This window comes from Mesitornis unicolor, unplaced genomic scaffold (assembly GCF_000695765.1).
Source record: "Mesitornis unicolor isolate BGI_N332 unplaced genomic scaffold, ASM69576v1 scaffold4961, whole genome shotgun sequence".
Taxonomy (NCBI): domain Eukaryota; kingdom Metazoa; phylum Chordata; class Aves; order Mesitornithiformes; family Mesitornithidae; genus Mesitornis; species Mesitornis unicolor.
In genome coordinates, this window is record NW_010163113.1 from 110,149 (window position 1) to 134,527 (window position 24,379).

Here is a 24,379-nt window from a genome sequence, read left to right on the forward strand (position 1 = left end):
CCACGTGTGAAATGGCTGAAGGGCTGCCTTCTTGATGCTGTTGTAGCTCCCAAAGAGCGCTCCCTCTTGGATGATGTTGATCTCATCTTCAGGACATGAGTGAATGACTCAGTTAACCCAGCTTCTGCTGTAACTGCGAGGCAGAACTACACAAGCTACAGGATGTCCTGGCTCTAGAGCCTTTCAGAAAATTGCCTCAGCTCTTCAAATGGCAAAAATATTTTTACCATTTTCTTTATTATTCCTCCTCAATATTTGTAGCTGTAACTGAAACTGCTGAAAATGGACACTATTTAAATGATAACTGGATTTATCAACATTAAACTAAGTAATTGCTTTTTTAGACAAAAGTTCTAAATAACTTTAAACACAAACATTTCGGAGAAGAAAAAGAACTGTGGTTAAAAGACTCATAACATTACACTGACTATCATTTTAAACCCATTGGTCAAAATACATATCAATTAGTATGTTCAAAAACAGGAGAAGAAAACAGGTGTTTCACAAGCTGCAAAGCTCTGAAAAAGTTTTGTCCAGACTTTCAGCAGCAATTACATTACCTACTTTCAAGAGATTTTATGCCTTTATGAAAAGCTTCTTCTTGAAGTAGACATGTCTTCATGTGAAATTCTTTAGATTTTACTACTCAAAAATCACAGATATGTATGACTTAATACCATTTTTAATATTACTGAATACTCTTTTAGTGAGTGTGCAGCTCACTGAATATGGCAAACTGATAAATGCACCTGCTATGCCATGGACATTATATATAGAGAGAGCAAAGTATGCACCTCTGAGGTTGGTTGTCTGCTAGAAACTGCAGTTTCATTAAAAAATCCCATAAAGAAAAGCCCACTCCATGATATTAGTAGAACACACAAAAGCCACTTACTACTGATATCTTATAGTTATGCTTCTTTTCAGTACCATGACAATTCAAAATAAGCATTGATTTAAAACTCTCCTTCTGGTAAGGATCAATAAACAAAACATATCTCTGTAAATATTTGTTGAGAAAAACATTTAAAAACAACAACAAAGATGAAAGTGCTTGTTTTGTGAAGATATGCTGGGCTGCTTTTAGCAAGACACCTTTTATAAAAGAGTTGGCAAAGGGGGCATCTGCATAATTATGTAGATAATGTCACACTTTGCAGTTATGTCCATTTTATCATATACATGAGTTTTACTTAGTCTGAGCAAAGCTCACTGTCCACAGACGGCTCCTTTTCCCCTTTTATAATGACATACATAACAAATGTTTAGTTTGATGTATAAACAGGTGTATTTTCCAGAAAAAGCTTTAACTAATGTGCTCTAAAACGAAGATACTCTGCTTATAAAATTACTGCATTAACACCCACCTCCTTAAATTGCTTGCAAGTAAAAACTTCATTAAGATCTCAATTCTGGAAATTATTACATGTCATTAATAGTTATATTCTTGTAAGAGACTCTTTATAGAAAAGCTCAATAAAATCAAATCCATTGGGCTGCCTAGCGATTACTGTGAAAGTCCAGATAGTTTAAAAAAGAAGTTTTCCTTTTTAGAGGTTGGGGGCTTTTCTTGCTTTCATATGGGTTTCTATATCCAGTTCATACCTCTTTTCTAATTGCTAGCACATGGTTTAAAATACAATAGAAAGGCTTTTATTTTCTATTAAATCCCTGATAGATTTTCCAGGAATGGCTAAACCCTAAACATTTAAGATTAGTTTCAATAACCGTTTTTTCACAAGGCCCATAAAAAGCTTGCAGGCTTCATTTTCTTCCCTTGCTTCCATTCCCATACACGTAGCACAGACTGATTCTTCAATGAACAGTATAGTGACCTCATGAACCACATTGGCTAATTCTGTGCTCATGGAAATCAGAGAATTTGTGTAGTGATTTAAATTAATCCTGAATCACCCAAACGACCATTTTTACCCAGATGCTGATGGCCTTGTTCAGTTATTCAGAAATGGTCCAAATTACAGTTAAGATTAGTTACCACAAAAAATTTGGTTTTAACCTGAAAAGAAAAAATCAATTTCAGGTTAAACAAAATGTTTCAAGGATCACTTTCTTCGAGAGCAAGAATGGTCCATTCCCGCAAGCAGGAAACCAGGTAAAAGGCAGCAGGAGACTTAGATGGATGAACAAGGATGAACTGTTCACTATACTAAAACGTAAACTAGAGAGATGGAAACAGGGACAGGTGACCCAGGAGAAGTACAGAGCCATGGTCTGAGCATACAGGGAAGCGATTAGGAATTCAGTGAGTGGGACCTGAAAGGATGCACTCAAGAGTGCTGAGGGAGCTGGTTGATGTCACTTTCACAATTCTGATAATCTTTGAAAGATTATAGTGACTGGGAGAAGCGCCTAAAGACTGGAGGAAAGCAAATTTCATTCCTATCTTCAAGAAGGAGGACTCCAGGAATTACAGGCTGGTCAGCCTCACCTAAGTCCCTGGGAAGGTCATAGCACAAATGAGTCTGGAAAGCATTTCCTAAAACATGAAGGACAAAAATGTGAACAGGTATAGTCATATGGATTTACAAAGAGGAAACCATGCTTAACCAACCTCACAGCCTTCTTCAATTAGATGACTGGTTTGTTAAATACAGGGAGAACAGTGGATGTTGTTTATCTGGACTTTAGAAAGGTTTTAGTAAGACACTGTCACCCATAGCATCCTCACAGACAAGCTGACAAAGTATGGGTTAGATAAGACAATGAGGTGGACTGAAAACTGGCTTAACTGCCAGGCTTGGAGGGTTGTGATCAGTGGCACAAAGTCCAGCTGGAAGCTAGTCACTAGTGGCATACCCCAGGTGCTGATACTGAGTCTTTTGCTGTCTAACAACTTCACTAATGACCCAGATGATGGGACACCATGCACACTTGACAAATTTGCAGATGACGCAACATGTGATTGTGCTGCCATCCAGAGGAACCTTGACAGGCTGGAAAACTGGAAAGAGGTACCTCAAGAAGATCAACAAAGAGAAATGCAAAGTTCTGCATTTGGGCAGGTGTAACCTTGGGCTTCAGTACAAGTCAGGGTCTGACAGGCTGCAAAACAGCTTTGTGGAAAAGAATCTGGGTGTCCTAGTGGACAACAAGCTGACCACAAGCCAGCACTGTGCCCTTGTAGCAGACAGTAAATGATATCCTGGGCTGTGTTACACTTATGGACAGGATCCTTCTCCTCTATTTAGCACTGGTGAGACCACATCTGGAGCTCTGTGTCCAGTTCTGAGTTCCCCGGTACAAGAGATTACGGACATACTGGAGTGAGTCTAGTAAAGGGCTACACAGATGAATAAGGGACTGGAGCATCTCTAATATGAGGAGAGGCTGAGAGAGCTGGAACTGTTAGCTCAGAGAAGAGATGGCTCAAGAAGGGTCTTCTCAATGTGTATAAATACCCTAAGGGAGAGTGTAAAGAAGATGAAGCCAGACTCTTCTCCAAACTGAAACACAGGAAATTCCACCTAGACATCAGAAAAAACTTGCCAGAAAGCCCTCAGCCTTGAGCTGGGAGAGCCCTTTGTCTTCATTCCATTGAGCAACGCATTTAGTCCCTACATGGGTCTGGGAAAGACATGACAGACTCATTCACTGATACAAGCAAGAGGCAGAAAGGCTTACCTATTTATGCTGCTTGTTTAGTTTTCTAATGATATATTCACTGTTCTTTCATACAGACATAGTGACTAACAGCTTTAATAAAGTGTGAGCAGCTAGACTTGATTACAACTCTCTTTATTGTATTATAAAATTCAGTCTCTTTAAAGAGAAAGCAGACTTTCTGCACAGCTGATCAGAAACCAGAATTCCTCTTACATATAAAATTCCAACATATTACAAAGTAATTCTGATTTGAATCACAAATATAAAGTTATAAAATTCCTGGGAAGTGAAAATTAAAGAACCCCAAACCCCACACAGTTCATGCCCATGGACAAGTATACACTCAATATTTTATAAACAGGCATTAAGGAAGTAGTCGCCGCGTTTGCTGAAGAGATTGAACTCACTGACCTAATAAAGTGTCTCTCCATCACCAACTACATTCTGAGGGACATAACTCAGAAAACCACCCTGTTGGTTTGTTCTGATTCCTGTAAACTTCCAAAGTTAGTAAAAAACCCCATATCTCACTAGTTAAAGTTTAACAGCATTTAGCAAGAAGTATGAAAACTATTATCTTGTAATATACAAGAAAAGCAGACAAATCAAGTCTTAATACCACTTTTACCTTTCTTCTTTTACTTTCATATGCCCTAAGCTCAGTACTAAGCACAGGTCATCCAGACCTGGGTTTCACCTGCACCAGCCCACCAAAATCAACCTGAGGTTTATTATTTATATATTCACTTACCAAAATAAGTAATAACATATTCAAAGCATTGTGGTAACTTGGCATTGAGCAGGATTAATTAAGATGTGAACAATGGATTAAACTGCCACATTTATTTGGAGCAGGGTGTTATAATTTACCTGCAACATAATAAGCACAAATCCAAAGATTTCTGCTACAGTCAAGTTACACTAAGATACTACAAATTAAAATCACCAGAAAAAAAGAAGCAGTAGATACTGCCACAACAAATTCTCCCTAAAGGTGGTCTCTGGGGATCTGGCAAGGGGGAGCTGAACCTCAGCACTTCTCACTGCTTAAAAGCAATGTCAGCTGCTGCCATCAGACACTGCTAACTGAACCTGGTTTTGCTCTCAGCAGCCTCTACTTGGGCATGCCCTCCAAGATCCTTACAGAATTTAAATGTTTTATTCCATCACCATTAGCTGATGGACATCGAAAACTGACAAAATCCAGCGAGCAATGCACTGATGACAGACTGCTGATGCACAACTCCACAAAACGCTCCTAGTAAAGAAACACATGCACACAGAACAATGGAGAGGGCTCATATACCTCACAGTCGATGCTTACTTCCATTATTTTTCCCAAACATGCTGCTTTCATCACCAGAAATACACAGGACCCACACAATCATTAAAACTTGCCAGTTCATGTGCTTTATGCCACTCCTATCAGGTATCTCAGGTTATATACATTCCCTTTTAAGGATGCAGAGAAAGAAAGTGTGAAGAGGAGACAGAAGCTACCACTGCTCAACCTCATCTGGGGACAAGTAAGACCTACAGTAACTTAGAGAACATCTGTGACTGATCAATAGAGTTGGGAAAATTGGGATAAGGAGTTCACAGCAGCATTTTTGTCAGACATAGGCCCATACCATCCTTCCCTACTCCTGTTTGGTTTTTTGGGGGCGGGGGGCAGACGGTTAGAAGTATGTAATGTTACACTGTCTTTGAGGTAGAAGGAAAGCATCAATGATGTTGCCCATTTTTTCATTTTCTTCCCCTTGGTCTCCAAAGCTTCAGTTCCCTTTTAAATGTGAGTCCAGGAGAAGTTTGTAAAAATTTCTCCTAATTCTCTTCTGACACAAATACAAGTCACAAAGAACGAAAAGGTAGTCAGAGGTTGTTAACAGGGGAGAATGGGAAGTAGTCTCTTAGCGTCTCCTCCCTTCATGTTGTAAAGCAGATATGGATGCTTTCTTTAAATCTCAAGGCATTAACACTGCTTCATAGCCATTCTGCCAGTTTCATTAATTGCACTTCTATTCCAATCATTTCATAAGCAGACAGTACTTATAATCTGGCTATTTATCCTAATGTTTGATGTTTCTGACTCACATAAATACATTATGTTTGAATGCAGAGAAGTACTTTGCATGACAAATTTGAGATTTCTGCTGGAAACATTTGACTGAAATTTATTTTTGCTATCCATAGGGAATAAGCCTCTACATTATTTGATTGTTATTCACATTTTGGTAATCGCATTACTAACCTCTACTAAGAAATGAAATGGCAATGTGCCTTTTTTTCCTTTAGGAGCAAATGTCTCCCTCCCCCTCCCAAAAGTACAGACCTTGAAAAAGCATTAGAAAATTAAAAAGCTGACAGAAATAAAATTATGTATCTACATTTGAATATTCATTAAAAAACGACATTGCTTAGTCACTGCTCACCATTTGGATAATACATGGTGCTCAGGCAAACTTAACACAGCGATGGGAATTCAGTCTTGTGTTTATGGGATGGGTGTAGACTTCAGTGGACAGATTCCTAATGGTGCTCAGCTGTCCTAATTGCATTAATATTGTTAGGCTATAAACCGATTTACATCAGTTGATGATCCGACTTTATGTTGTAAATAAGACCACAGAGAAATAGTAACAGATTTCATTTCTGGGCTTTATTTGGATCCCATCCTGATACTCTTCATTCTATCCAGCAGCTGCTCTACCTACAATGCTTTATACTGAACACCACACGCTTGAATTGTCTACTGGAGTTATTTGCCCTTGGCATCATTGTGTGCCCTTTGTTTCTGTGCTGTTATACTGCTCTCTCCCAGAGACTTCCTCTAGCAGTTCCTGCACTGACAGAAAATTTACTGCACTTTATCTCATTCTGTATAGCTATTATCAAACATCACAAGCACAAGAGAGAATGACATAAAAATATCTTTGGGCTACTAAAACCCACGAGTCAAATTCATCTCTTGTCTCACCTCACAAATCGCAGCGATCTGTTAATTGTGTCCCCCACTGCTTTTAGATTTTATGAGCAGCAAATCAGAGCAAGTTTTTCTGTAGAATTTGCTGAAAAACCCAACAAAAACTACAACTAAAGAAAAAATGCTGTCTCTACTTCTACCCTTTTTAACATCAGTTTTCTAATCTGAATATCTGATGTATTTCCTGCCCCCTGACTACTTGGCAGCACTTGAGAATATCCTTTCCTTTGTTATACAGTCCTGAAACTCCCATTGATTCTGTTTCTAAAAAACTAGCAGGAAACCCTCATTTTCTGTACTTGGGAAAAATATGAACACAAAGTCATGGTGGAAATGGAAACCCAGGAGAAGACACAGCCTCACTCCCCAAGCATGGCTGCTCTGCTGAACTCATTGTGCCTGCACTGAGTGTGAAGAGGATGCTGTGGAACTACACAACACCAGGGACACCTTTCTCAGCTGTGATCCAATGCCTCAGGTTCAGCCCCATCCCAGGACAGCACGTGGCAGACATAGGCCCCCACAAGACACCACCTCCCAGTAGTGCCTCACATACTGGAACAGAAATAAGTGGGAAGATCTGCTGGTTTTTTATTTACACAAATAAATTAGTGGGATGGGAACATAATGCAAACAATCATTTTATCCATGAGCTCAATACAGACCTGGCAAATCCAACTCACCTAAATATAAAATCTCATTATGAGATGTACATGAATAACTCCCATATAACTGGGCTTGCAATATAACTATTTTAGCATATCACCTTCCCTTTTCCCATTCTATAATTTTCTGTGCTGGATGCAGCCATTGCCTTGATCCTTTTATCCTCTGTTTAGCTGGGAACAGATGCTGCTCCCCAGCTCTCTCCAACTACAACTCAGGAAGCCAGCCACACACATAGCCCTTCTCACAACCCGTTATGTTATACATATGTTTACAGCATGACTCGATGTCTTTCATGTTGGAGAATGAAACAATTTGGAGGCCTGTCAGAACCACGATTCTGAAAATCATCCGTTATATTTCAGCTTGTTGCCATGTAAAAGATAAAGCAGACTTGCAAACTGTGCATAATATTGTTACCTATATAAAAATGGTACTTTATAGGAGCAAAAATGTCAGAATGTGCTGAAAAAGTGATGTCTTGCTCTAGAAAACTCATCAAGTTTCGTCAAATCCTACTCACTTTAATGAGAATTCTTGCTCAAGTAACAGCAAGGCTAGTTCAGCCTTTTGCATTATCACTTTATGATGGATGCCCAGAGCTATCTAGTTTGCTTAGTTGATACTTCTTGAAAAGGGTAAAAGTTCCTCTTAGATTCGTTATTAATGTAATGTCCACTAGTCATGTAGTGCATATGGGTGCTAAAGATGGGTAAGTGGCTTAATAATTTAAAGAGAATGATTAATAGAAACATGTCGACCCATTTAACTGGGTAATTATTATCTTTGCATTACGTTTCTCACAATTAAACTAGCACAATCCAAACATCCACATAAATCACACACATCAAGAAAAAGATATTCTGGAGTTTGAACTTCATTGTTTTCCTTAATAATTGGATGTACCCAGCAGTTTGACTGCCCAGATCAACAGTGCACGCTGGCTAGCTCAGCGCTCCCTCATTGATCTGTTGCACACATGGTAAATTAGCCAGTACGACAGCAGATTGCAGCCCCCAAATCCTTTGAATATTTATGTTCTTATTGAATCAAGTGGCATAGGAACAAATGGATTGTCCTCACAGTTTCTTTTCCTGTTTTTTACCCACCCTTTGTTGAACACCAGTTTAATTCCCCTGGTGACTTGCTTCTAAGAATATCAACAGCCCTGTGGAGCAGCAGGAACAGGGGGCACCACAGGAATGCTTTACACACAGCAAACACTGCAAAACCAAACATATGTGGGAAAACACACATCTTGTGTTCTGCTAAGCAGGGTTTTAAACCACACAAACATCCATTTTTATTTGATAAGCAGAGACATGTCCCTGAAGGATGCAATTGATTATTTTAGTCTCTGTTCATGTGAACACTCTTTTGTGCTGCTGCTCGTTGCTGAGCACCCTCCAATTCTGTGGATGTACTTGTGTGATGAGGAAATCAGGACCGCATTACGCATTTTGGATTATAAAAAACAACTGATTTACAGGGTGGCAATTGAGTATTTTCCATGTTATTCTCCAAGACAGACCATGGAGCTTCTGCACCCATATCATCTTAATATAAAATTATAGGAGATTTTATGTCTCAAATACCTTTGGACCTGGCTCTTTTTTTTTATTATATTCTTACAAAATTCAAGTCTCTGATTAGAAGCTTCTGTCAGACTACACAACACAGTGGCTATCAAAGAGGCTATAAGCCAGAAGTTTCAAACTCTGTAATCACCAGCCATAGCCCTAACAACGACTGTGATACTGAGTATTCAGCCACATAATTTCATGGTTTTTCTTTATGGAGGCAAAGGCAGATGAAACTTAGGTTAGTAGGCTGGGCTGCAAACTGCCAGAGGTCAGAATTAGGTACACCAACTACACAGCCTCTAGGCATCAACTCTGGCCAGCCTCTGGGGTTGACGTCTGGAAACAGAAATCTCTTACTCACTTAATCAGCAGTGATGCTGGTGAATTAGCAAATCTTCGGAACCAGAGCCTAAGTGAAATCTAACTAAGTTTCATGTCCCTCTAGATCATCTTATTCATCTCAAAATAAAAATAAAAAGTAGCTATTCTCATAACAAATCAATAAAGACAGTGGAGAAGAAAAAAATTACAACAAAAAAATCTGATGATACTTGTTCTAAATGAAAGCAGGTTGAAAAAATAGTTGAAGACACCTCCATGAACTAAGATGATCCTAGTTTCCAAAAAAACAACAAAAACTGCCACAGATGTGAAGAGGAAAAAAGGGAAAAATAAATGTAAGAAATTAAAAACAGGTGCCTGCAAGCAGTCTGAAATGTCTGTGGCTTTCAGTCACTCACATAGCATAATTTTTGTTATACTTTAAGAAAACAACTTACACTTGGGCCCAGGCTCTCTACTAGTTAGAAGCTGAGTTTCACTGCTTAACATGGATAGTCAAAAGAAGGAAAATAAACTACTGTTATGATTATAGGATCTATACTGAAAAAGAAACCTTTCAAAACAGACATCCTCCTCTGTCTCATAACAGGCTCAAACACAACATAACTGTGAGCATCCAACCTACCCTGTCATCTGCTCACTCATCTAGAGTCAATTTTTTCTTTATACAGTTTAGAAAGAAAATCATACCACTCTAGAGTGTAGCCAAAATGTACAAAAATTTATTTATACAGACACAACCAGTGCCACGATTCTGATCTCAAGCCTTGCTCTTTAACTTCTGGGATGACGTTCTTTTATGGCGTGAACACCTAGCCATGCCCAAGGAGTGAAACTGCTTAGTTATTAGGGGTCACTACTCTGAAGATATTTCTCAAACCCACCTATAAATGGCAGCTTTTCAAATGGTATCTCCATGATCTTGGCCAAAGATTCAGGGGCAGATGGTGTCAACTATCCACCAACATCAACAAACTATTACAGTTTATACTGGGTGAGGACTTCCCATAGAACCACGAATAATGGTTGCCTTGCATGGTGTTATAATTATTTACGTTGTTAGAAAAGGGGTGCCATCTCAGAAGTGTGGCATCTTCACCCTATTTTACATTAACTTGGAACATCACGCCTGAAATATAGAACTGTGCTGCTAGATGCTTAGGAGCGATTAGCTTTTTATTCCTTAATGGTTTTGCCATTGTGGTTATGGTATCAAAATCCTTCTGACATAGAGAGGGTTCACACCAGCTCTGTGACGATAGCTCAACCTAGTTTGCTTAGTGAAATAACTGCACATAACTGAGCAGACCTTCTGTCTTTACTGCATAAAATGAAAGTCCTCTGACTGATGTAGTTAAGCTGAGAAAATTTGTGTCGGTGATCTTATCTCCCTAAATCCACATGATTTGTGCTATTAATGTCAAAATTCATTGAAATTAGAAATCTGCTCATTCAGTCTTTTTTTTAAGAGTATCAAATATTTTTCAGGAACTGGATAACTCAAGAAGTTTTTATTACATCTCTGTACCCTCAATTTATAAAGCTAAACGTATCTTTTATTCAAGTACTATCTCATGGCAAAATTTTTACTGCTCAGCACCATTTTTTGTTGATACTTGTGAGAATATCGTTGACATTAGCCTAATACTTACAAAATAAATTGATTTTTATGACTGCCTTAAAATCTTATGAAGCATTCAGTAGGAAGGTAGCCAAAGTTCAAACTGATTTGGAAGTTTATACTTTAATGGAGAAACTAGGCAGAAATTTTATTGTCATGGGGTTTCAATTAATAGCGTGAATAAAATACCAAAAGTAGCAACTCTTGGACAGAACAGTAATAAAATGGAAATTTTAGCATCAACTTGAGACAATACACTCATGCTAAAAGACCATAAGCAACAACCAAGTTAAACCAACCAATTTCAAAACTTTGTATTAAATTAAGCATAGTAGAGCACAATTTGTAAGATGCTTTAACAAAATATTTGCAAGCTCTTTAAAGTAAAAAAGATAAAAAGCAAAAAGAAAGGAGAAAGGAGGAGAGGAGAAAGGAGAAGCAGAGGAAAAACTTACAAAAATATTTTTCCAGCTGTCATAGAACTGCAATATTGGCAATTAAAGCACCACATAAGTGGAGAGTCTTTGCCCAGCGAAGTCTTCTCTTCATGAAAATTAGGGGGAACAGGGGATGTGATATGGGTGAGCAGATGTGTGGAACTTAAATCTGGAGTTCAGCTGAGGTGCACACATAGACTTGAAAGCACTACAGTCCTGAAATGGCCATTACAAATGCACATAAATCTAGAGTAAAACAAAATGAATACTTTTAGGAATGTACCACATGAACTGATCACAATAGGTTCAGTGAACATTTACTTCATAGAAGGGTGACATTTTACTTGAATAGAGCTAATCTGAAGAATTTCACTGTTATCACAGGCCTCTTATAAATGGGACTCATCTCTTTTAAACTGATTCAACTGTTCAATGAAAAACAAACATTAGAAGATAGGTACTTTTAAAATATATTTCACCAGTTGAAATTGTGAGAAAATATGCTCACTCCAACTAGGTGGATGAGATGCTTCTTAGTCTCTTGAAGCCACAGGTTACCCAAAAAAGCAGACTAATTTTTAAATATTTAATGACGTTTTCCTGAGGGAACGTAATCATCTGTGTTCTTTCAGTTCTGCTTTTCCACCTCCACATGGCTACGCCCATCCCAAGAAACGTAGGTACCTTCCAGAAGAGCACAGAGGCTGGACTACAGCTGGAAGAGGCAGGGCTGCTGGGTGGGCTCCCATGGGCTCCTTCAAGGCCTGAGCCTAAAGAGGACTTGTTGGTATCTCCGTCTGTGCAAGTACCAGGTGTTCGATCATTCCACCACGGACCGCTTCTAAATGTTTGAACTGCACCTAGAGCAGCCTGCACGCAAGCACTGAAACTGTATCTAGAACAGTGCTATTGAGAGCCATTAGAAACTCGGCAAAGGTGGCAGCTGAGGCAGACATTTATAGAAAAAATAAACTGTGAATGTAGAGTAAGCATTAGACATGAAAACAGTCACTGTAGGCAGAATAGCTCTTCTGATTATATCCTGCAATTTCTTTCTTTCCATTCTAGAGAGGTGGGTGCTGGTCTCTTCTCCCAGGTGATGGAGGATAGAACAAGGGGAAATGGCACCAAGCTGTGCCAAGGGAGGTTCAGGTTAGAGATAAGGAAGAAGTTCTTTACTGAGAGGGTTGTCAGAAGCTGGAACAGGCTGCCCAGGGAGGTGGTGGAGTCACCACCCCTGGATGTATTTAAAAAGCGGGTAGATGAGGTACTTAAGGATATGGTTTAGTGGGTAGACAGGAACGGTTGGACGTGATGATCTCAGAGGTCTTTTCCAACCGAGCGATTCTGTGATTCTGTGTGAATCAAAATCAGTGCGGTCTAACTATGATTATTACGTGATTTGCAATTAGTCCTATTCATCTTCAATGGACCGTAAACTCCTTTACTTTCCTCTTCTCTGCTATACACTAAAAGTAGTGTAGAAGTTCAACAGGAAGTAACTTTAGTGAGACAACAGGAAAATTTTATTTTGCCTTTGTTAATTTTGTACCTTTTTGTATATATATTGATATACTGCTTCATGCTTCTTCCCATATTACAGTTTTAATGCTCCAGTGCACCTAAAATCTTCCAAGTACTCATTTCTATATTAGCAGGTCTCCCTTCAGAGGTGTAAGAAATGGTGGTGTATGAACTGAGGAAGAGAATGCTAGCTAACATTTTGCCAGTAGATGTCTCTGCTAAACACACGGAAGGGAACACTCTAAGTTTCAAACCAGGAAAACACAACGGGCAGTTTGCATCCTTCAGCTGAAGAGCAGGGGTAAAACCAACTAGGACACCAGCAGTTTCAGAAGATTATTCTTACATATTTCCAATAAAAATGGGGTTTACTTAAAACTTAGTGACTCCCAAGTTAAGTAAACATTCATTTCGTGTCCTGAAATTATCTCACTGAGTAAGAATAATTTACAAAATGCTAGGCTTATGTATTAATATTCCAGACAGAAGTTATGAATGTAGAGTCTTGGTGGAAAAATATTTTTATCATTTAAATTCTAACCTTTGTGAAAACAAGCAGTCCATTCCTACTTCCAACAGAAAACACTCTTTACTTAATATTTCTTCTCAAACTAAAAAATCAGTATGTGGAACAATAAATTGTAGTTTCAGGCTGAAATAGCACAGTACATGGTAGAATATTTATGCTCCAATGGATAACATTCAGAAGTTCTTACATATTCTTTACATCTACATGTTATTTGGCAATGGTCTTATTTGAAAAAGCACAGCTTCTAAGCAAAGAAACTAATATTAGTTTCTCATAATTAGCACTTGGTGTTAACATACAGCATGATTTTCTGATTAATAATGAAGAAAAGTTCTCAAAAGGCACAGAAAAGCTGGAAAAGCATCTGCTTAAAATACACACACGTAATTAGGAAAGGACGTCAAACAGACTTGATTACATATTTCATGGGTATGTGTCAAAGAGCGTAAAGCATTTGACTTAACCCCAGGGTGACTTCAAGAGGATTTACTCTACCTAGTGTTTGTGATTAGCACCATATAATCTGGATCTGCTGAACAAGTAGAGTTTTACACAATATGCAAATTTCCTTTAGCTTTAATTTAGCCCCTTTGGATTTAGCATAAAATCTCTGTGTTGCATGAAGGGCTGAAACAGCTGGATCCAGTTAGCTAAGAAATTAAAAATGTAATAAATGAAATAAGGTAATCCTTGCCATAGTAGGCAATGCACACTAGAATGGAACCCTGAGGTCTGCTGAGAGATGGCTAAAGTGCACACTCCTAATGCCAGCCAGACCTTCTTCCACAAATGCCAAAACACTGGTCACTTCTCTAATCATATAAATTTATTTCACTGCCCTGCCAAGGTTCATTTTCCAGGTGCATGTTGGTAAGAAAACTGTTCACGTATCAGTCAAGGAAATTACCATCCATAGGGTAACATTTTATTTCCTTGCTAGTATACCAAGATGTGGCAACCATTAACAATATATTACACTGTTTAAAATGTAACAGAATTCATTTCTGTGTAATTTTATTTTCCTTTTCTCTTTCACTTCTGTTTTTTTAGCTGGAACTATACAGAGATCATTCTTGAGTATTTCTGCTGCAGGTTTTAAGAATGCAACTGCACAAGATTTTTATTATTCCCCATTTTAAAAGGGTATTCCAAGGATAACAAGAGCCTTAACATAATCAATCAATTTAGATAGCAAAAAGTCTTCAGAAGTTGTGCACCCAAGTCCAAAAGCCTTCACTTCTGTTCTCCTTTGAAATCTATAGTCCCACAGGACTTTATAGTTCCTTTGTCTCTTAGCAATGACAATGACAACTTTGAAGGGAAAATGAGAATTCCTTCAGATCCTAACTACATCTGACACAGAAAATAATCTGGGGAGAAAGGTATTACGGACAGAAAGCACTTCTCTAAGATATCCTTTAGCCATGTGTAGGCGATGCTGGATTGGTTTAGGAACCAGTGGATCAGAGTTTCATCACTGCTGTTACTATTCCTACAGACTTTATCGGAGAGTTGGATCTTATACCCAATCTCTCTTGATGAAGGCTACAACAACTTCTCCCACTTTATTTACTGAAAGTGACAGATTTCACAATGCTACCTCAGGCAGAACTGGGAACAGATTCTGCATCTACATTTAAAAAAGTAGGCCCCACCACTCCTTCAAACTTGCCTTCCAAATACATTGTATGTGCTTGGCTGTACTTTCAGACAGTTGCACAGGAGTGCCTCAACTACTTGCTCATTTTGTAATACTGATTCTTTAGTTGTTTTAATTCCATCTACAGCCATTAGCAAATGTGCTCAGTTGAGCATATCTCTCCTAATAAATTAATGACAGTCCCAACAATGGTTTCTTCTGATGCAAAAGAACCAACTGAGCTTGCTTTCCTTCTAATCCACTTTAACCAGTCATTTGAAAATGAAAACGATCAGACTTCTGAAGTCAGCTGCACATACACACAGTTTACATAAGATATCTCTTTGAATGGACATTCTCACCCTGGAGACAGAATTTTTTTTGTCTTTGAAAGATAGTTTCTTTGCTCTCAGATTGTGAGCAGCATCTACCTGAATAAGCTTGGATTTGAAGCATGAAATATATGTTGCAAATCAGAAATCACTCACAGTATAATAGACAGATGAAGGTTTCCCAAATAGAAAAACTCATGCTGAGCCTTCACACTCCTCAAGGTTCTTCCGGTGCAACCCTGTTTTGCTTTACCGGTTTTTTTCAACCACAAGAAATGCCCTGCCCTGCCTAACAAAAGCCACACATCTAAAGGAAGGTAAAAAACCCAAAATGCTACTTCCACCTTAACTAATTTGACAGCTCAGGTTTCTAGTTCAAAGAGATCATTAGTAGGAAAGTTACATAAAACTATTGTCTTATACCATACTAAGTTAACATCTAAGCTCCCTTAGACTGTAGAGTTGGTGTTCAAATTGTAAAACCTTGTTCAATGGATGATCTGAACAGGAATGAGGCTCCACAGTTTAAGTCAGAGATAAACAGGATTCACATACAATGTAATAAAAAAAATATACTGATTGCTTAGTTATTTGCTGTACTACTGCAAAAAAGAAAGTCAGTCTCTTTGGTTAGGAACACAGTGATTTATTATGAACTAAATGAATAGATATAGAAACATTTTAATCACTGCATTTTATTAAATATTCTCCCATCTTGCTTTCCTGGTTGTGTACTACTGTATACCTCTCCTCATTTTAGTGACAGGAAGAGAGCAGACTAAAGATTTTATCATTCCTGTTAGATCACCACCCACTGGTGGGTGAATAACTAACACACCAACGAATTCCACTCTTATCAGCTCATTAACAACTCTGATTTACGGCTACACCAGCTCAATGAGGACATCCACATTCTTATGTTACCAGTCAGGGTTGGACAAAAAGGACTAGTAAAGACAAAAAACAGACAAGAATGTACAACTAATGACTATATTCCTTCCTTAAATCCTGTATTTGGGAATGACCAGTGTTAGGGGTGCACTTTGCTGCTCCTCAGTATCCAGAACAGTAGTTCTGACTCCTTGCCACTTTTGCTGGCTTTAGTGAAGTCAACATTGTCACACACAACTTAAAACAACTGAAGATACTGATATGTTTGTCAGCTGTCACATTCCCCATGCGAATGCTGTTCCTCCTATTTCTTCCCTATGTATGGTTGGTTTAGGGGTGTTTTTTTGTTTGTTTATTTGTGCTTGGTTTTTTTCCCTGTAATAATTTAATCAACAGTTAGATGAATGTGTATAAATCATTCCAAAAAGCAAAGCACATAATGTGATCATAATTATTGCAGGTTCAAATAACTTCGGAATTAATTCCCGATCTACAACATGGAAGCGTAACATCTAATACTTGTAACTAATCTCTTCTTCATCAAGGGACTAAATGAGACACACAAAGAAGGATGAAAGAGGAAAGGCTGGCACAAGCTGCACAAACTGGCATACAAGACACTCTGCTGCTGCCAACAGAGAGGGGTTAAGGCTTCCTCGGTGAGAAAAGCAAGAGCAGTGACTTTCCACTTTCATGTGAAAAATGCATAAAGTCCCCCATAACAAAATCTCAAGTTTCTCCTTCTAACCTTTAACATTTGAGACCTGCAATGTTCACAGCCCTGCCAAAGGAGAAATTCTCAGTAACTGCAAACCTCAAGAGTTATCAATGGATGAGTGAGAAGCCTGTCAGTGTTGGATGCAGATGTCTCCTGCCATTTCTTGCCTCAGCAAGCCACAGCCAATGCAAGAGCACCTGAGGTGATCCCCCAGTTATTAGAGCCCTAGCTTCCTCTTCCTAGAACTGTTTCAAGTGTGAAATGGTTCCGCCGCAAATCTCTCCCCTGTAATCACACTGGATGCCATCAAATGGCTTCACCACAGAAGTCTTGCTAAGAGTATATTTTCTGTCAGCTGTGCTGCACTTTTTCTTGATCAGCTCAGCTTATAATAAAGACATTTTCCCCTTCTTTTAGTTTCTAAGAAGCATATTTTTCTCTCTAGCAGTATTATGCAAAAACATCCAAGACATTTATGTGTGGTACTACCTCTTCCTGTGTTATCTCTACAGGTCTGAGGAATGACTGACATTTTTGGTCCTTTCCTAGGCCTCTTCACAGATTAGGCAGTTTGTGAATGCAATTCACACCAACATTAGCAAATGCATATTAAAAACCCACAAAACATAAAAGCAGGTTTTATTTCCAGAAAGAAACCTTATATGGAGATTAAAGTCTGCAAAAGCAGCTGTGACAGGATTTCTTCTGGCAACTCACTTTTTCAAAGCTTCTCAAATCATGCTCTAGCTGTTCTGCTCTGCTTTCAATGGTACAAATGATGTCTAGTTTGCATTAGTCAAGTCACAAAAGAGAGTGAAGAAAAACAGCAAGAACTGCTTGCAGTAAAAAATCACAACTTTCTAGTTTGTTCTCTAAATCAAGTTTATCTTGGGACAGAAATTTAGTAACAGTCACCTTACTATGCATGAAAGGAAAGGAGAGATACTTGTCTTCTGACATACCAGTAGCGTCATTATCTAGGAATCAGAATACCTTCGGATTTTAAGCTCTTATGCATTCCCTTCATATTTAGAAGTCAAACTTTTCTTTCTGATGCCAGCATTTAAAAAGTCCTCTCTTCAGTGTATTCATATTTTTGTATGTAGAGTGTGGATGGATCATCTCTTCTCCCTGCTGTCAACTTGTCAAACTTTTTTTCTCAGAAAAAAACCCCTAATGCATAACTCTCTTTCAAGTACAGTTGGAGAAGGTGTTAATTATGAGCAGTAAGGTGAGGAGATTAGTACAAATTGCCCAGGTTTCTTTTACATTACCGTTAAACTTGTAGCAAATGGTTGGAATAGAGAAAGTAAAAATTTCATCAACGATTCATTCTCTCTCTTAAACCAAGGGAAGAATTTCCCCCTAAAATAAAGAATTTCATAAACATCTTTAGTCTTATGATTTCTAAAAGAAAAACCCCAAATCCATTACAATTATGAATAAAAGGAGCACCAAGGATGACAGCAGTACAATTCACAAGCATCACACATGCTCCAAGTTTAGGTGACGTGCCCAGACAACAGCAGGATGCAGTCACAAACTCCACCCAGGAGAAGAAATCCCAGTAATCCCTGCCAATGTGACTGAGGAGAAAATTCTTTCCTGGCCCTAAACTGGTTGACATGCATAACCCCAAGTGGCTAAACACAACACACATGAGAACCTGCACAAAGCTACTACACTCAGGCTGCCCAACATCCCATCACTGGCTGCGACCATTCCTTGATGTACCAGAGGATGGTAAAAATTATAACAGGGCAAACCACAACTCAAATGTCCCAAAGATCAAGTTAAAAATCAAAGTAAGCCTCACCATTTAGCATCCTGCACTGTACTTTGCTTTGGCTGTTGTGTGGTATAATTGCCTTTATGAAAGCAGACACAACCTTTACTTGCCAATGTCTAATTGAGCATCCAGTGAATTTAAAAAAGGAGTTTCAATTCATCATCCTTAGGACAGTCTCCTTTGTAAAATTTCTTCCAGTACATAATATATTTTCTTGTGAAGAAAATTAATGTTTTCTGAAGAGACATTATAACCAAGATACTCTTTCTAACATAATCGTAAATTATGTACCTTAGTATCATTTGTAAAACTGATGAAAATTTACTAATAAAAACACATACCAGTTAAAGGTTAACTTTAAAAATCATAAAAATGCAAGACCTCTGAAAATGGCTTACATACACACACAGACACATCATGATGTAGCTCTGGTATGAAATATGCCTTGTTGTTAAACAGAAGTTAAGATAGGTTGAGTATTTAGTCAGATGATATCAGACTTGGAAACAGAGCTCTATTTTTCACGACAGTGCCTAACATCAAAACTGTGATTTACCTTTCATAAGTGATCTCTCTCCCCATCTTCAATAATTACACTGGTACAATCCAGCTACACTACATCCCAAAAGGTCTTTAGTAGTGCTTTCATTACACAGAAGGACATGATTAATAAAAACAATACTTTGTTTATGTTGCTTGTTTCTACTTCAGTCTATTTCCAACTCAGAATGAGAATCACTGCTCGTGTTGGGGGAGTACAAAGCCAGTACTCCAGGAGCTACAGCAAAGGGAGATTCAGAAGTGGTTCATATCTGACAGTGCATTTTGCCACTGAAAACTCTGACACTCAAAGTGGAAGAAATATGCATAAAGTGGCTTAAAACAAATCTGCAGTCTTTCTGGATTATGGAGTGTTTCTGCAGCAGGCACGGCTTTGTTGCATGCACACAAATGCCAATAATCTGTGTTCAAAAGGAACAGTGGACCTTTGATAGGAATTAAATAACCTGCAAAACTTCAATATTCTCAATGATGTGCAGGGGAAAAAAGAATGGTGATGGGAAAATGGCATTTGCAGGGCACTGAACCTCTTGTTGTATCAGTCATACCAGAAACAGATATATTCAATGCCTATAGGAATTGGATAGTTAAATATTTGGAAAGGTAACCATACTGCTTTGGACAGCATGTACCACTTTGACAGGTTGTGGTGCTACACTGCAGGCCCCTGGGCAGCCTTGGTCTCACAGCCAACACAGATGGGCCACCAGGAATGGTGATGGGGCTGAGGAAGCTGGAGCACTGCAGTCACCCATCACATTAGCTTTGATAAGTGGGCACACAAAATGCATTTCACAATGGGAAAAAACCAAATGTGACCACAGCTGTACCATGTTCTATTACCACCTTTGCACGGTGCTTGTTTGATTTATCTTCTGTATGATTAAATTCTAATCAAGAAACATATCACACAGAAATTTCTGTACTTATATGAACATACTTGTAAGCAAAATCTCATAAATTTTACCATGCAGGGAGATGTTGAAATTTCCTACTTAACTGGAACACAAGCTTAGTTCATCTGGGGTCACAGATAAGGGTGCAGGACTAGCCTGACTTTGCAGAAAATTCATGGATCATGTGGTGATTAAAAAACTTTACAGAATTCTATTTCTTCTTCCACTGTGGATTCCTGTAAGTTATTCTGGTCTCTTGTAGATGTAAAGAGGCAGTGCTGGCACTTCAGTTTTTCAGCGTGGCACTCCAGAATTTGACTACAGAACACAAAAGTGCCTAGGCTACACCAGCAGTGCAGAAGTTTTAAAATTCATATATTTGTCAAAACCATTTTTTATTTCATTTTTCAACTTCCTCCTCAGTATACATTTCTTCTCATTTACTCTTTCAGCCAACATATTTTCTTATCTCTCTTTACCTTTCTACATTTTAGTACTGTGGAAAAACTACATTTTAAAATTGAAAATAGATATATTCCTACATTTTTATTTTCCCTTTTTTATGAAAGGATTATAAATGTTAAAATTTGAAGCTACATCCACATTTTTTACATAGCAATTTTCAGCTGCAAAAAGCAAAGCTTGCCGTCAAGTGAAATCCAAGCTATGCAATAAGAGACATCAGAAAAAAAGGTTATTATAGCAGTTAATATATGTCAATGAAAATACTCTGCAAAAATTACTAAAAATATTTCTGTGAAGCTAATGCAATAAAGATGTTATACACCAGACAACAGATGCTATTGCTCTGGCAAATTTACTAAACTTAGAATATTAGAATCATTTAGGTTGTAAAAGACTTTTAAGATCATCAAGTGTAGCCATAAACTTAGCACTACCAATTCCACCACTAACTGTGTCCTTAAGCACCACATCTACCCATCTTTTAAATACCTCCATGGAAGGTGACTCCACCACTTCCCTGGGCAGCCTGTGCTTGACAACCCTTTCAGTGAAGAAATTCCTCCTAATAGCCAATCTAATCCTCCCCTGGAGCAACTTGAGGCCATTACCCCTTGTCCTATCACTAGCTACCAGGGAGAAGAGATCAACCCCCACCTCGCTACACCCTCCTTTCAGATAACTGTAGAGAGCAATAAGGTCTTCCTTCAGTCTCCTTTTCTCCAAGCTAAACAATCCCAGCTCCCTCAGCCGCTCCCCGTAAGACTTGTGCTCCAGATCCTTCACCAGCTTTGTTGACCTTCTCTGGACACGCTCCAAGGCCTCAATGTCGCTGTAGTGCGAGGCCCAAAACTGAACAGAGTACTCAAGGTGCGGCCTCACCAGTGCTGAGTACAGGGGCACAATCACTTCCCTGCTCCTGCTGGCCATGCTATCCCTGATGTAGGACAGGATGCCATTGGCCTTCTTGGCCACCTGGGCACACTGCTGGCTCATGTTCAGCTGGTTGTCGACCAACACCCCCAGGTCCTTTTCTGCCTGGCAGCTTTCCAGCCACTCTTCCTCAAGCCTGTAGAGTTGCATGCGGTTGCTGTGACCCAGGTGCAGGACCTGGCACTTGGCCTTGTTGAATCCCATGCAATTGGCCTTGTCCCATTGATCCAGTCTGTCCATTTCTCACCACATCTACAAAAGTGTTCCAGCATCTGAAATGTGGGAGTCCACAGCTTTTCTCAATTTATAGAGAATCCCATAAAAAGCCTTTTAATTATTTTATTCAAGCATACCAATTAAAAATATGGTTATCATATAATAAAATGCATTTTTTTAATGAGCAAGTATAACAATTCATCGTATTCCCTTCAAAGTACTATGAATGCATGTGCTTTCCTACTTGAATCAGTTAGGCTTGGTGTTTATGAGAGTTAAAGAAAAAAAAGTTTGTCAGATGTTGAAAATAAAAAGTTATTACCTCATGCCAAACATTAAAACGTTTTCAAACAACTAACCCTCCATAAGCAATAAATGAATTAGGCCCCAAATCAAGGCAAACTCACCCACTCCCCCCATAACTTTATGGAGAACCCCTTTGACAGCTTATTCCAAGTCACTTCAGGTGCCTTAGATTTTCATCATTGCTATAAGTCAGAAGACATCAAAAGCAATAATAAAGACTGAAAGGTCTCAACATACTATTTATTCATGCCTCTATTCTACTCTTTTATCCACTTCTTTCCACTTTATTCATGTTCAGGGCTAAGTATTCCCCTCAGTCTAGTATTAGATTCGTTCAGCTGAAATAGGTACCAATAGGAGGTTTAGATAGATGAGAAATGCAGTGGAGGAGATGCTATCATCAACTATCCTATTATGGCAGGCAGTGCTCCCACACATTAAACCAAAGCAGTTAGCCCTCTTTACAAGGGAATATCTTTGTTTAAGATTGCACATTCTTCTGAAGCATTTTATAGTACAAGAACATATACTAAAGGTTTCTGATCCTTGGTTTCCATGCGGAGCATCATAAAGCAAAACTTCCTTACTTGTTGGGGCTCAGCCAGACTCCTATTGAAGTGGATGAAAACTCTGCTATTGATTTCCACAAGAGCAAGACCTCGAGCATCTAACAGAATACTCCTCACAGAAGTCTTGCTCTGCGAGGAAGAAGAAACTGGAATCCTTCAGATGAATCCTGACAATAAACCTCTAGACACTAGCAGAAATTATACCAGCCTGAAAATAGGCAGTGTTTCTCTGGACTTGGGTCTCTTTTACATCATGATGCACTCATGCTTTTTTATAGGAAATTGAAGGGTGCACTGGAGAATGGAGGTCCAGACATTATACATTAAATGAGTGCATACATCAGCACAAGACACATATTTCAGGAACATATTTTGTTAACCAGGCACATTCCACATGTGGAAGCATGCCATGGTCAAGCTTCCTGCACAGCCAGAGGTGCAAGCTTCTCTTGCCAGGTGTCATCTCCTGCAGCTTTCAGAAAAATCAGTGACCTGTGGCAGCAATCACAGAGAGGATGTGCATTGAGAATAATGATAGCAGCAGGCTATCCCAGAGTCAATAAGGAGCATGAGTGTCACCCTTCACATAAAGCTTCTGGCTTGAAGATGAGCTCAAAGTTTTATTTAGGACTTTAGCATTAGCTCTATGTTAAGGGCTTCAAAGATACTCAAACAGTGGGAGTCACTGAAAAGAGCTTCAAGGTCATGAGACTCCCTAGCAAGGTAGAAAGCCTGCGCTGGCCTCTTATTCCAGGCTACCTGCCCTTTGCTTGGGGAGATGAAGGCATGGTAATAAATGTGCCACTGAAATTATCTCCACAGAGAAGTCCACTGTGAAGAGACCTCTCCCATATTTGCACTCACTTCCCAAAGTTAGTGTGGCTGGAGAATTTCAATTCTATAAACCACAGGCAAGATCAAGATGGCAGGCTGTGAGCTTGTTTATAAATCTCAAATGTAGTTAGCTCTGCACATAGCCACAGACTCATTCTACTGCACAAATATGCCCTAAGCAATAATTGGAAAGGTCTGTCTTACACTCTTCACAGCTCAATATGCCCCAGCCTGCACTATAATATCCTCTGCCTGGAGGGAGGCATTAGCCTTCAGTACTTAGAGAATCACAGACTCATTTAGGTTTGACCTCCTGAGGTCGTCCAGTTCAACCTCTAGCTCAAAGCAGCGGTAACTTTAAAGCTAGATCAGATTGTTCAGGGCCAAGCCCAGGCAAATTCTGAACATCTCCAAGGATGGCAATTTGACAGCCTCTCTAGGCACTTGCTCCAGAGTTTGACTAACCTCCTCCTGAAAAATTATTTCCTTATGCCCGGTCAGAATTTCCCTTGTTGCAGCCTGTCACTGTTGTCTCTTCTCCTTTCACTTGGCACCTCAAGAGGCAGGAACTGCACCACAATTTCACAACCATGTGTTTTCTGGGAATTTCCATAAGAATTACAGTGCTATGTTACATCAAATGGAGAACAAAATTTACAAAAAAAGACAACTAACCCAGTAATATAATGCTGCTTTCCACTAAAGTGTGTCAAAGCAGAGACATAAATACACTGCTGTGAAAAGCCATAGTCTGGAAAGTTCACTGTTTGAACATAGCTACCTGCACAGTGGGACTATATTAGGAAATTTAACAAAAAGCTTCTGGGTGAATTCTAAACTCTCTTTTTTGGTTTCTCTCTTGATCTGTATTACCAAATGGCTTTTCTGTACCAGGTCAAGTTACCTGGTCCCCCCACACAGCAG

At 38.9% G+C, this 24,379-nt stretch overlaps 1 protein-coding gene across 1 annotated transcript in view; it reads right to left on the minus strand.

Moving 5' to 3' along the window:
- Nucleotides 1-24,379, minus strand: part of MOCOS (molybdenum cofactor sulfurase) — a 136,689-nt gene that overhangs the window by 73,632 nt on the left and 38,678 nt on the right. The gene's annotated exons all lie outside the window — the stretch shown is intronic.